The 11,072-nt window shown below is 47.8% G+C and overlaps 1 long non-coding RNA gene across 1 annotated transcript; it reads right to left on the reverse strand.

The window, feature by feature from the left end:
- Window positions 1-5,871: 5,871 nt before the first annotated feature.
- Window positions 5,872-7,905, reverse strand: LOC307068814. Its single transcript, XR_013811473.1, has 4 exons — window positions 7,817-7,905; window positions 7,049-7,140; window positions 6,297-6,395; window positions 5,872-6,000 (listed from the first exon to the last, which is right to left on the reverse strand). It is a non-coding gene; the product is annotated as an uncharacterized lncRNA (long non-coding RNA).
- Window positions 7,906-11,072: the final 3,167 nt, after the last annotated feature.

Raw genomic sequence — 11,072 nt, forward strand, 5'->3', positions numbered from 1 at the left:
GGCTGAGGTGCGGGGGCGTGGGGGACGTGGGAAGGCCGGGCTGAGTCTGGGTGGGGCGTGGGGCAGGTGTGGGGCCTGGGCAGTGCGGGGAGGGCGCGGGGAAAGGGTTGAGGAGAAGGTGCGTAATGGTCCTTCTGCGCAGGCGTAACTAGGCGCCAGCCCTGCCCAAGGTCACCAGTGCTTGGGCAGGCGTAGTTGAGGGGTCAGTGCTCCTATCCAGACTCAACCAGCTCAGCCTAAGCTCGAGGCAGCTGAGCCTCCAAGCTGCTGGAAAACAGCTCGGGCAAACAGCTTACTGTTTAGGCTCCCTGCCGCTTGGAGGACATGAAGTCTTAAAATGACCTTGATTAGTGAGGGCGGGTGCCATGGATTGACTCATTACCCACGGTTTCAGTTTGAGGCTCAAACGAGGGAAGTGGCTGTGATCCTTGACTTATGAGGTTTTAAAATGAGATTGCTCACAGAAATAGAGCCGCGAGGAGACGTTCAGTTGCTCACGGTCAGTGTCCGGGGTTGAAACCTGGCCCGACTAATAACAGGGTCTGGGTGGGGACACAGTGTCTCATGCCCGCTTCCTCCTCCTGAAACCTGGGGCAATGCCTCCGACGAGTGTTTAATGACTTAATATAGGAAAGCAAATATCTCGACTTACTCTCATATTTTAAACTGACAGCCAGCTCTTCCGAGGATCAGAACCTCAGGAACGGAAGTGGCCTTAAAAATCATACAACCCAAGTTTAAAGTGCGTTTTAGAGCATCACATAAGCAAACAACCTGACCTAGAGGGGTTCAGAGAAAGAAGAAACCGCTAGGCGGCGGGGGCTACAACGGAGACAAGTCTTAAGCCCCGAGTTAGATGGGAGCTCTGAGAGCACAGGTGTGGCCTGTATGGACCTGCAGGTTGTTGACTGCACGAGGGACTTGGGGCAGCTGAAAGCCAAGAGCTCCACTCACCAAGCCCTGTACTTCCACTTTGTGGACCAGTAGGAGAAGGGCAGTGAGGAACCTCGTTCAGGGGGCAGTACCTATCAGTGTGGGTTTAAGGAGAAGGGCTGGACCACCTTCTAGAACTGGGGCTTCATGGAGGGAGAAGGGAGCAGACTGGGGGCCAGTTTCAGCAGAGATGAAGTAGGAATCCGCCCTGCTTTCCTGCCGTGCCTGGCAGAACAATCCCTCAGCATCAGCTGGGTGCAGGTAACAGCAGTGCAAGCAATAAACAGTGATACAGGTAATAAATAGTGATACAAGCAATAGTGATACAATAGTGATACAAGCCATAAATAGTAGTATAAGTAATAGTGATACAAGCAGTACTGATACAAGCAATAGTGATACAAGTAGTAAATAGTGATACAAGCAATAGTGATACAAGCCATAGTGATACAAGCCATAAATAGTAGTATAAGTAATAGTGATACAAGCAGTACTGATACAAGCAATAGTGATACAAGTAGTAAATAGTGATACAAGCAATAGTGATACAAGCAATAAATAGTGATACAAGTAATAAATAGTAGTATATGTAATAAATAGTGATACAATAGTGATACAAGCAATAAATAGTAGTATATGTAATAAATAGTGATACAATAGTGATACAAGCAATAAATAGTAGTATAATAGTGATGACAAAAGCAATAAATAGTGTAAGTAATAAATAGTGATACAAGCAATAAATAGTAGTACAAGTAATAAATAGTGATACAAGGGATAAGAGCACAGCCACCACCACTATTTTTCTTCCCCTGTGTCATGAAAGACTTCATTACATTTACAAGGAAGTTCAGGCTTGACTTTTATTGGGTTTTTTCAATTTTTTAAAAAAGATATATTTGACATATAGCATTGTATTAGTTTCAGGTGTACAACATAATGATTTGATGTATGTGTATATTGTGAAATAATCATCACAGTAATTCTAGTTAACATCCATCCCCTTACATGGTTACAAAATGTTTTTCTTGTGATCTTTTAAGATCTACTCTCCCAGCAACTTTCAAATATACAATATTGTTAACTTTAGTCACCATGCTGTACATTACATCCCTGGAACTTATAACTGGAAGTTGGTAGCTTTTGACCCTCTTCACCCATTTCGCCCATTCCTCACCCTCATCTCTGGCAACTGTCAATACAATCTCTGTATATACACATATATGTGTACATAAGTGTGTGTGTGTGTGTGTATATATATATATACACACACACACACACACTACACCTTCTTCATCCAGTAATATGTTGATGGACACTTGGGTTGTTTCTATATCTTGGCTATTGTAAATAATGCCGTGGTGAACATGGGGGTGCAGATATCTTTTCCAGATAGCAGTTCTGTTTCCTTTGGATAAAACCCAGAAGTGGGATTACTGGACCATATGGTAGTTCTATTTTTAATTTTTTTAGGAATCTCCATACTATTTTCCACAGTGGCTGCACAAATTTACTTTCCCACGCACAGTGCACAAGGGTTCCCTTTTCTCCACATCCTCACCAACACTTATTTCTTGTCGTTTTGATAACAGCCATTCTAACTGGTGTGAGGTGATGTCTCACTGTGGTTTTGATTTGTATTTCCCTGATGATTAGTGATGTTGAGCATCTTTTCATATGTCTGTTGTCCACTTGTATGTCTTCTTTCGAAAAATGTCTATTCAGTTCCTCTGCCCATTTTTAATTAGATTGTCTGTTTTTTTTGGCTACTGAGTTGTATGAGTCCTTTATATATATTTTGGGTATTAAACCCCTTATCAGAAAAAGAGGCTATCTATTCCCCATTGTATTACTGGCGGGAAGTGTGGGATCATCCATCCCAACTCACAGGGCTGAGAAATTAAACACTTTATCCAGTCATCCAACTAGTTGAAGCATGGCTAAGGTGAAGACATACATCTTTCTATTTTCAGCCAAATGCACATTTTATTACCACAGGATGTTGCTTCTTATGAGTAATGTTTAACTAGCTTATCATTTTCAATTAAGATTCCCATGTCTGTTTTCAGAAAAGGAAATGCTTAGGAGATTTTAGAAAATGGTATCATTTTCCCCCTCGAATTAGTTTGTTGATTGTTTTCATCTTCGGCAACATGGTGGTCTTGTCTAAGTTTCATTGGGGAAGGAAATAGGAAAACAACAATACTGTGAGCATACACTGAGTCATAGCTTTTCCACAAATGCTTTCAAATCTTGGCTGGATCTGACCCAGCAGGGGACAAGGACCAGAAAGGGTAGGGCTCTTTGTTTTTGAGAATAGCTTCTTTGTTGTCTGCTTGTTAAATAATTCAGTCAGATTTAAATTGGGGGATAATTAGGTGAAAACCAAAAAAGGTAAAAAGTGATAAAAGCTAATTAAAATCTCTGATTTGGGATGTAGTAAGAAAACTGAATCTATTGGTACTAAGGGCTTGCCAGTAAAATTGGCACCTTATGGGGGAGTGTCTGGTAGACTGAGTGTCCCTAAGCTGAAGGTGGTTTGTGACACAGAACTTATCCTGATCATTAGTTGAAGTTAATATCTGTGACAGTATTGCTCTGATTGTTGCTTTATACTCAGGCAAGCACACAAAACCTAACAAAGCTACAATACCATGCATTTGGAACTATAATATAAAACACAGTGTTTCTATCCACATAAGTAAACCAAAGAGAAAAATAATAGAATTGAACATGAAATTATTTAAATTTTATATCAAATGTTGCTGCCCCCAAAGAAGTAAGTTTAATTAGAGAGGAAGGAGGGAGAGCCTTGAGAGTCTGAAAGGAGGCCACAAGGATGATGAACTCTAACATTCATAGTGTTTCTTTGTCACATTAAAACTCACTTCAGGGACTTCCCTGGTGGTTCAGTGGTTGGGAGTCTGCCTGCCGATGCAGGGGACGCAGGTTCGTGCCCCGGTCCGGGAGGATCCCACACGCCGCGGAGCAGCTGGGCCCGTGAGCCATGGCCGCTGAGCCTGCGCGTCCGGAGCCTGTTCTCTGCAAAGGTAGAGGAAACAACAGTGAGAGGCCCACGTACCAAAAAAAAAAGAAACTCACTTCAGGGATTCCCTGGCAGTCCAGTGGTTAAGACTTTGCCTTCCAATGCAGGGGTACTGGTTCGATCCCTGGTCAGGGAGATAAGATCCCACATGCCTTGCGGCCAAAAAACCAAAACATAAAACAGAAACAATATTGTGACAGATTCAATAAAGACTTTAAAAATGATCCACATCAAAAAAATATTAAAAAGAATAGTCTCTTTAAAAAAAAAAGAAAAAACTCACTTCAAATTCTGCCTCTTCTTTACCTTGATATCTGACTCACTTAAAAAAAATGAACTCGGGGCTTCCCTGGTGATGTAGTGGTTGAGGATCCACCTGCCAATGCAGGGGACACGGGTTCGAGCCCTGGTTCAGGAAGATTCCACATGCCACGGAGCAACTAAGCCCATGCGCCACAACTACTGAGCACGTGTTCTAGAGCCCACGAGCCACAACTACTGAGCTCGCGAGCCACAGCTACTGAGCCCGCGAGCCACAACTACTGAAGCCTGCACGCCCGTGCTCCGCAACAAGCAAAGCCACCACAATGAGAAGCCCGCACACCGCAACAAAGAGTAGCCCCCGCTCGCCGCAACTAGAGAAAGCCTGCGCACAGCATTGAAGACCCAACGCAGCCAAAAATACATAAATAAAATAAATAAATTTATTTTAAAAAAAAAGAACTCCCTTGAGGTACAATTTACATACTATAAAGTCAATGGACTCATTTTAAATATACAGTGAGATGAGTTTAGAAAAATGCATACACCTATGTCACTGGCACGCCAGCCAGCATCTCCATCACCCCAAGTGCCCGGCGGGGGGGCTCCTCCTAAGCCATCCCCTCCTTGCCCTAGACTTCACTGTGGATTATTTTGCCTGTTCCAGAACTTCATATACATGGGAATAGACAGCCCTACGTGTCTGACTTCTTTCACTCAGTTAACCTTTGCAGATTTATCAATATTGTTCTTTCTGATTACCGAGTAGCATTCCGTTGTATGGATGTAACGGGATTTGTTTATCTAGTCACCTATTTATTGATGGGTTGTCTCCATAGGGGCTGTTTTGAATAAAGCTGCCAAGAACACTCCTTGTACAAGTCTTTTTATGTAGTTGGGATAAATACCTAGTGGAATTGCTGGGTCAGATGGCACTTAAACACTTAATTTACGAGACTGCAGGTGGTGTTCCCAATACAATGTCCTATCTGTGCCCCCATCACCAACATACAAGAATTCCAGTCGTCCCACAGCCTTGCCGACACTTGGTGTTGTCAGAATTCGCCACTTTATCATTCCAGGAGCTGCCTCATTAGTTAATCTTTCGAATAACTACAAGAATTAAACTGTAGTGTGATCTGCTAACACGGTCTAGTGGGAAAGGCAGAAACCAATGCAGCTGACCCTTGAACAATGCGGGGGTGGGAGCACTGACCCCCAAGCCATCGAAAACATGGGTACTGCTATCTCTGCCTCAAAAACAAAGGAAATGGTCCATGACTCAGCCAAGGGCAGGAAGCTGAAACAGTCTGGATGGGATCAGGACTCAACCCCTAGTTCTTTTGATTCCACATATTGTGATCTCTAATCAAACACAAACTTTCCCCAAACTTAGTCAATTTAAAAATCTGTAAAATGAAAATACAGGTACTACGCTTATTGAAAAAAAAATTCACATATAAGCAGACCCTTGTAGTTCAAACCGTTCAAGGGTCAGCTGCAATTATACACTCCAAGCTGCCCTTGATCACTGCAGCCTGCAGGTAAAGAGCAAGGCAGAGGCACAAGCCACCTTCCACCTGCTTTTGCATCCGTCTGCTCACCTGAGCTTACATTTCTGTAAAGTAGGGGTTGGGACTTGATTCTGCTGGAGTTCGGGAGGGAACCATCCTAGGTCTCTGAGATTCGGCGTGACTGCATCTGATCTGCTTTGTGCATCCTCTGGCTGCTGTGTAGAGACTGGCCATCAGGAGGATGAACTTAAAAAGGGAACACAGGGACACATGACACAGCCCAGACTCTGATCCTGAAAGCTGACTGTAGGGCGGGAGAGAGTGTAGGCGGAGAAACGGGCAGGTCTGAAAACACCTTAAGCAGGAAGGCACCTCGTCAGGTAAGGGAGAAGGCAGCTTTGAGCAGCCAGGCCTCAGGGTGCAGAGCTCGGCACAGAGACAGAGCTGCCCGCTCGCTGCCTGGGGGCAGCAGCCGGGGACCAACCGGGTCCTCAGCCAGATGTTTCAGCAGAGTGATGGCCAGAGAAAGAACTTCTACTCACAACACTTCTGACACCAAGCGCGTGGGTTTTTCCGCACGTCAACCAATCCTCCGACACCAGCTGGGTGTGCTACCATCCACACGGAGTTAGCATCACGTCCTGCAGTTGAGGGCTTGGTGTCACGATGCCCAGCTCCACACACCAGCCCAGGTCTCTCACACTTCTGACTTGGGTCCCCACAAGCCCTTTCTTGGGTTCAGTGATTTGCTCACAGAACTCAGGCAAACACTGCTTATGTTTACTGGTTTATTACCTACTGAAGGATAAGATCAAAGGATACGGACAAACAGCCAGATGAAGGGGCACAGAGGGCGAGGTCTGGGAGGGTCCCGGGGGCAGGAGCTTCCGTCCCGGGGAGTTGGGGATGTGTCCATCCACCTGGAAGCTCTCCGAACCCCGTAGTTTGTGAATTTGTTTGGAGGCTTCATCACGTAGGCACGATCCATTGTTAACTCAATCTCCAGCCCTCTCCCCTCCCCGAGGATGGGGGTGGGGCTGGAAGTTCCCAGCCTCTCATCCTGGCTCAGTATTTCTGAGCCATCCTGGAGCTGCCTCACTAGAACAAACATGCTCCCATCACCCAGGACGTCCCAGGGGACTGCGGAGCTCTGTGTCGGGCATTGGGGGCAGACACGCATCTGTCCGCTAGGTCACAGCTGTGTCACAACAGCCAGGCGGGAGGGCGCGCAGCGGGCAGGGGAGCTGGGAATTGAAGCGGTGGGCATCTCAGGTCGGGTTCTGCAGACACACACCCTCGTTCAGAGTTCACGTGAAGGGTCCCAGAAACAGAGGTGGGGCCCGCCTGCAGGCACCGTGATGAAGGTCTGGAAGTTGGGGCGGGGATCTGTGGGGTGGACGGAAGCAGAGACAGAGCAGAGGTCTGAACCTGGACTACAAAGTAACCGCGGTGGCCTTGGGCAGGAGCGGGGCGACGTGTCTCCGAGAACGGCGTTCACGTCCTTCTGGTGTGGGCAAAGGGAGGTCACCCTCTGCCTCAGCAGTTCTAGATACAATGGGAGTCAGCGTCCTGCTGAGAGGGCGAAGCGGCGGTCGGGGGGTCAGCCCCGTGGGATGGTCAAGGCTGGGATCATCCCTGTGGGGATGGGAATGAACCCGAGCGAAGGAAACATCCTCGAGGTTCGTCCTGGGTGACGCAGCTCCAGAAACAGGGGCGAGAACTAGAAGCCGGGACTGCAGGTGGGGTCAGTCTGAGCCCCTCTGTCCACTGCAGCCTCCTTCCTCTCCTCCGCTGCTCGGACCACTCGGCACCAGAATTCCCAGAGCCCAGACACGGTCCTCCCCCTCCCCCTGCATTCCTCCTCCCCCTGCATTCCCCCACCCCCTGCATTCCCCCTCCCCCTGCTCTTCCTAGCAGTCCTGGATGATAATAAGGTCAAGGTGGCTGACTGCCCAACCCTGAGGTGTGCTGGCCTCTTACAGGACGGCAGGGGCTGCAGATGCCCTACTTCTCACCGGCAGAGAAGCTCAGGCCACCAGGTCAGAAAAACAGATGTACCTACACACAGGAGTGGGGTGCGGGGCGTTCCTTTGGGCTCCTCGAATCATGGCACCTTCCTGACTGCGTGTCTCCTCAGCACCGACGACCCCTGTGCTCACCCTGCTGAGAATCAGAGCTTATTCTGGGCAGGACCAGGGCTCTCCGAGCAGGAAGGAAGCTTCTAGAACTCACCCGTCCTCCTTCTCTGTCCCTTCTTGGACATTCCTTTCCAGCTCCAGCTCCCCAAACTTTGAACCGTCCTACCAGAGGAGAGGAGGGGAGGGCGGGATGGAGGGAGGGAAGAGACACAGCGCTCCAGCCCACACAAGTCCAGGTGTCACCTGCCGGCCTCAGGGGAGCCTGCACGTGAACCTGAAGCCCTGGGATGGAGGCCTTGCACCCAGCTCCCGACCCACGTCTGCGGCTGGTGGGCGATGCCTGCCCTTCTCGGGGCCCTTCGCCTCCCCCGCTGGACACGGAGCAAAGCGAGAAAACAGCTCGGGCCTCGCGGCAAGGGCTCTGGGAACAGAAAAGCCCTGTCTCCGCCTGGAACAATGCTTCCTTCTCGCCCTCCAGATTCCCGTGACGCCAGGAACAGCAGCCGCGGGACCCGCCTCACTGATCTTGCCGGGTTCCTCCGCCTCGTCGCCGCTTCTTGGCTTTGCTTTCCCTCCCCCGCCCCCTCGTGTCCCGTTGGGCTGCCGGCCCTCGGAGGGGACGCGGCTAGGGGCGGGGCGGAGTGGCGATGCTGCAGGCAGGCCGCGATCAGGGCACAGGGTCTGGGAGCCGCTCCCACTCGCCAGCCACCTCCGGCCCAGCCCGCTGGTTTGGGGCTGAGCGAAGGCACGCACACACCCGCCACGGCGGTCGTTTCTGTGGAGACGGACACGCAGCTCTGGGCAGAGGGTGTGCTCCAAGGTCTGTTCTCTTTTCATGCAACGCAGTGTGTTTGAGGTTCATCTCAGCCACTGCGTGCAGTTTATTCCTTTCTGTTCCCGTCCTTTCTGATACTGTTACACGCAGCGCTCTCCCGTGGGACCAGACCACACCTCGTGGCTACAGCCACCCTTTGATGCAATTTGACTTTTCCCAGTTTGGAACTATGTGCACTGTTTTGAACAGTTTGAACTGTTAACGAATTAAAAAATTCTTTGTATGGTCTTTTTACGGGCTTATGTTTTCCTGTACCTTGAAGGAATACCTAAGAGGGGGGTTGCTGTGCTTGTCCTACGAGAAACTGCAAAACGAATGTTCCAAATGATTGTACCATTTTACACTCCCATCAACAATGTGTAGTTGTGATGCTTAATATTATGGGGCAACTGACGGCCATGGGTTACCCAGATTGAACATTTTTTCCAGGTGCTTCCAGAGAAGATTAGCGTTTGAGCCCGTGGACTCAGTAAATGGCCCCCACCCCATGTGCGTGGGGATCGTCCAATCAACTGAGGGCTTGAAAAAAACAAAAGACGGAGGTCTGCCTCATTGATGAGCTGGGTCATCTCAGGTCATCTTCTCCTGTCCTCCGACTGGGATTCACACCATCGGCTCCCTTGGTTCACTGGCTTTCCTGAGTCAGATGGCGCATCCTGGGGCTTGTCAGCCTCCATACCTGTGTGAGCCACTTCCTCATGTTCAGTCCCTTTCTCTCTCTCCCCCCGCTCCCTCTCCCTCTCTCTGTATGTGTATATAACATCCCACCGGTCAAAGAGGAAATTGCAGTGGAAATTCTGATCCTCTTCCACATCAGGGCTTACAGGGAATGGTGATGTATCTGAAGAACACTAGAATAAACTAGACAGCACTGGAGGCTTCAATCAGAGTTCTTTCTGCCCCAGCACCATGCCCCACCCACTTCAGCATTGCCCTTCCTGGTGGCCCTGACCTTAGGGGGTCAACACAGCCATTGTGGAAATGGGGAAGCTGCACTCCGTGCTTCTAGTTATGATGCTGCTACTGTACTGTCCCCATGGTCCAAAATAACATGATTTCTGAGTGAAAAATGATGACAATAGCAGCCTCCTGAACTTCCTTAAGTTTCTTAAAATGCAATTGTGAGCCATCTATTAGAAATAGTGATTCAATATGTTTTCTTGCTCCTGAAAAAAAAAAGTTAGATCCAACTTATATTATGGCTTAGTGAGCATCTACTCTTCCCAGACACCATACTGCGTTCTTTGTATAGTTCTCCCTTTTAAACATCTTATCTATGATGTAGGTATTATTAGTCACATTTTCTAGATGGTGAGATGGAAGCTCAGAGACCTGTGTAAGTCACACAGGATTTTGTTAATGTTAGAAACCAAAATAGGATCCCCAAATCGACTCCCAATCCCTTGTTTCATCCATATACAGTATACTTTCCCTCTTATCTCTGCTCCACTAGATCAGAAACACAACATGTAACAGGATTTTCTTGTTGTGTGGTGAACAGAACTAATTCACTTGGTCTTTCTACCTCTGTCCACCATGGCTACTAAGAAAATTGGGTAGGAGAACTTTGAATAAGCTACTCAAAGAGCCCTAGGAAAAGAGACCCCAGATAATGTTTCTGATATTAAAGACACTGAGAGGAAGTATCTTTTTCAATTGATTCAGGCTCTAGTATCTTCCCAGGGTGCTCTAAGATAGGTCTGAAATAGTATTTAAGAACAGCTCAGTCTTTTTCCATAAAATTAGAGAATGCTAATAATAAACATTGCTAAAATATTCCCTTACCTACTATTATTTTTTTCCCAACCATTGTAGTCTTTATATGGTAGCTATGATTTATATGAATCACAATTTGCAGGGAAAGAAATTTTACAGAGCATGGGGGCTTTAAAGGCACTCAACGTTCAAATTAGCTTTCTGACATTTCGCTACATTGTCTTCCTTCTATAAACCTAGTGAATGGTACCCTAGATCTTTAAGGTGTCTGGCAGTTCTAACGTTCTGACTTTAATAAATTACTTCTATGATTGAGAGATTTGGGCAGGAGATGGGAGAGGAGCTTAGGGCATGACTCATCTGTTTACCTTGTTCACCAGGTAACAGGCAACATTCTTCAGCCGTCATTTTGGTTTGTATTCTTGTTAAAGATGCTTCGTCTCGAGTTTTGTCCTATAGCAAAAATTAGAGCAATAATATGCTTTTTTTTTTTTTTTTGCGGTACGCGGGCCTCTCACTGTTGTGGCCTCTCCCGTTGCGGAGCACAGGCTCCGGACGCGCAGGCTCAGCGGCCATGGCTCACGGGCCTAGCCGCTCCGCGGCATGTGGGATCTTCCCGGACCGGGGCA

Source organism: Hyperoodon ampullatus (assembly GCF_949752795.1).
Source record: "Hyperoodon ampullatus genome assembly, chromosome: 20".
Taxonomy (NCBI): Eukaryota; Metazoa; Chordata; class Mammalia; order Artiodactyla; family Ziphiidae; genus Hyperoodon; species Hyperoodon ampullatus.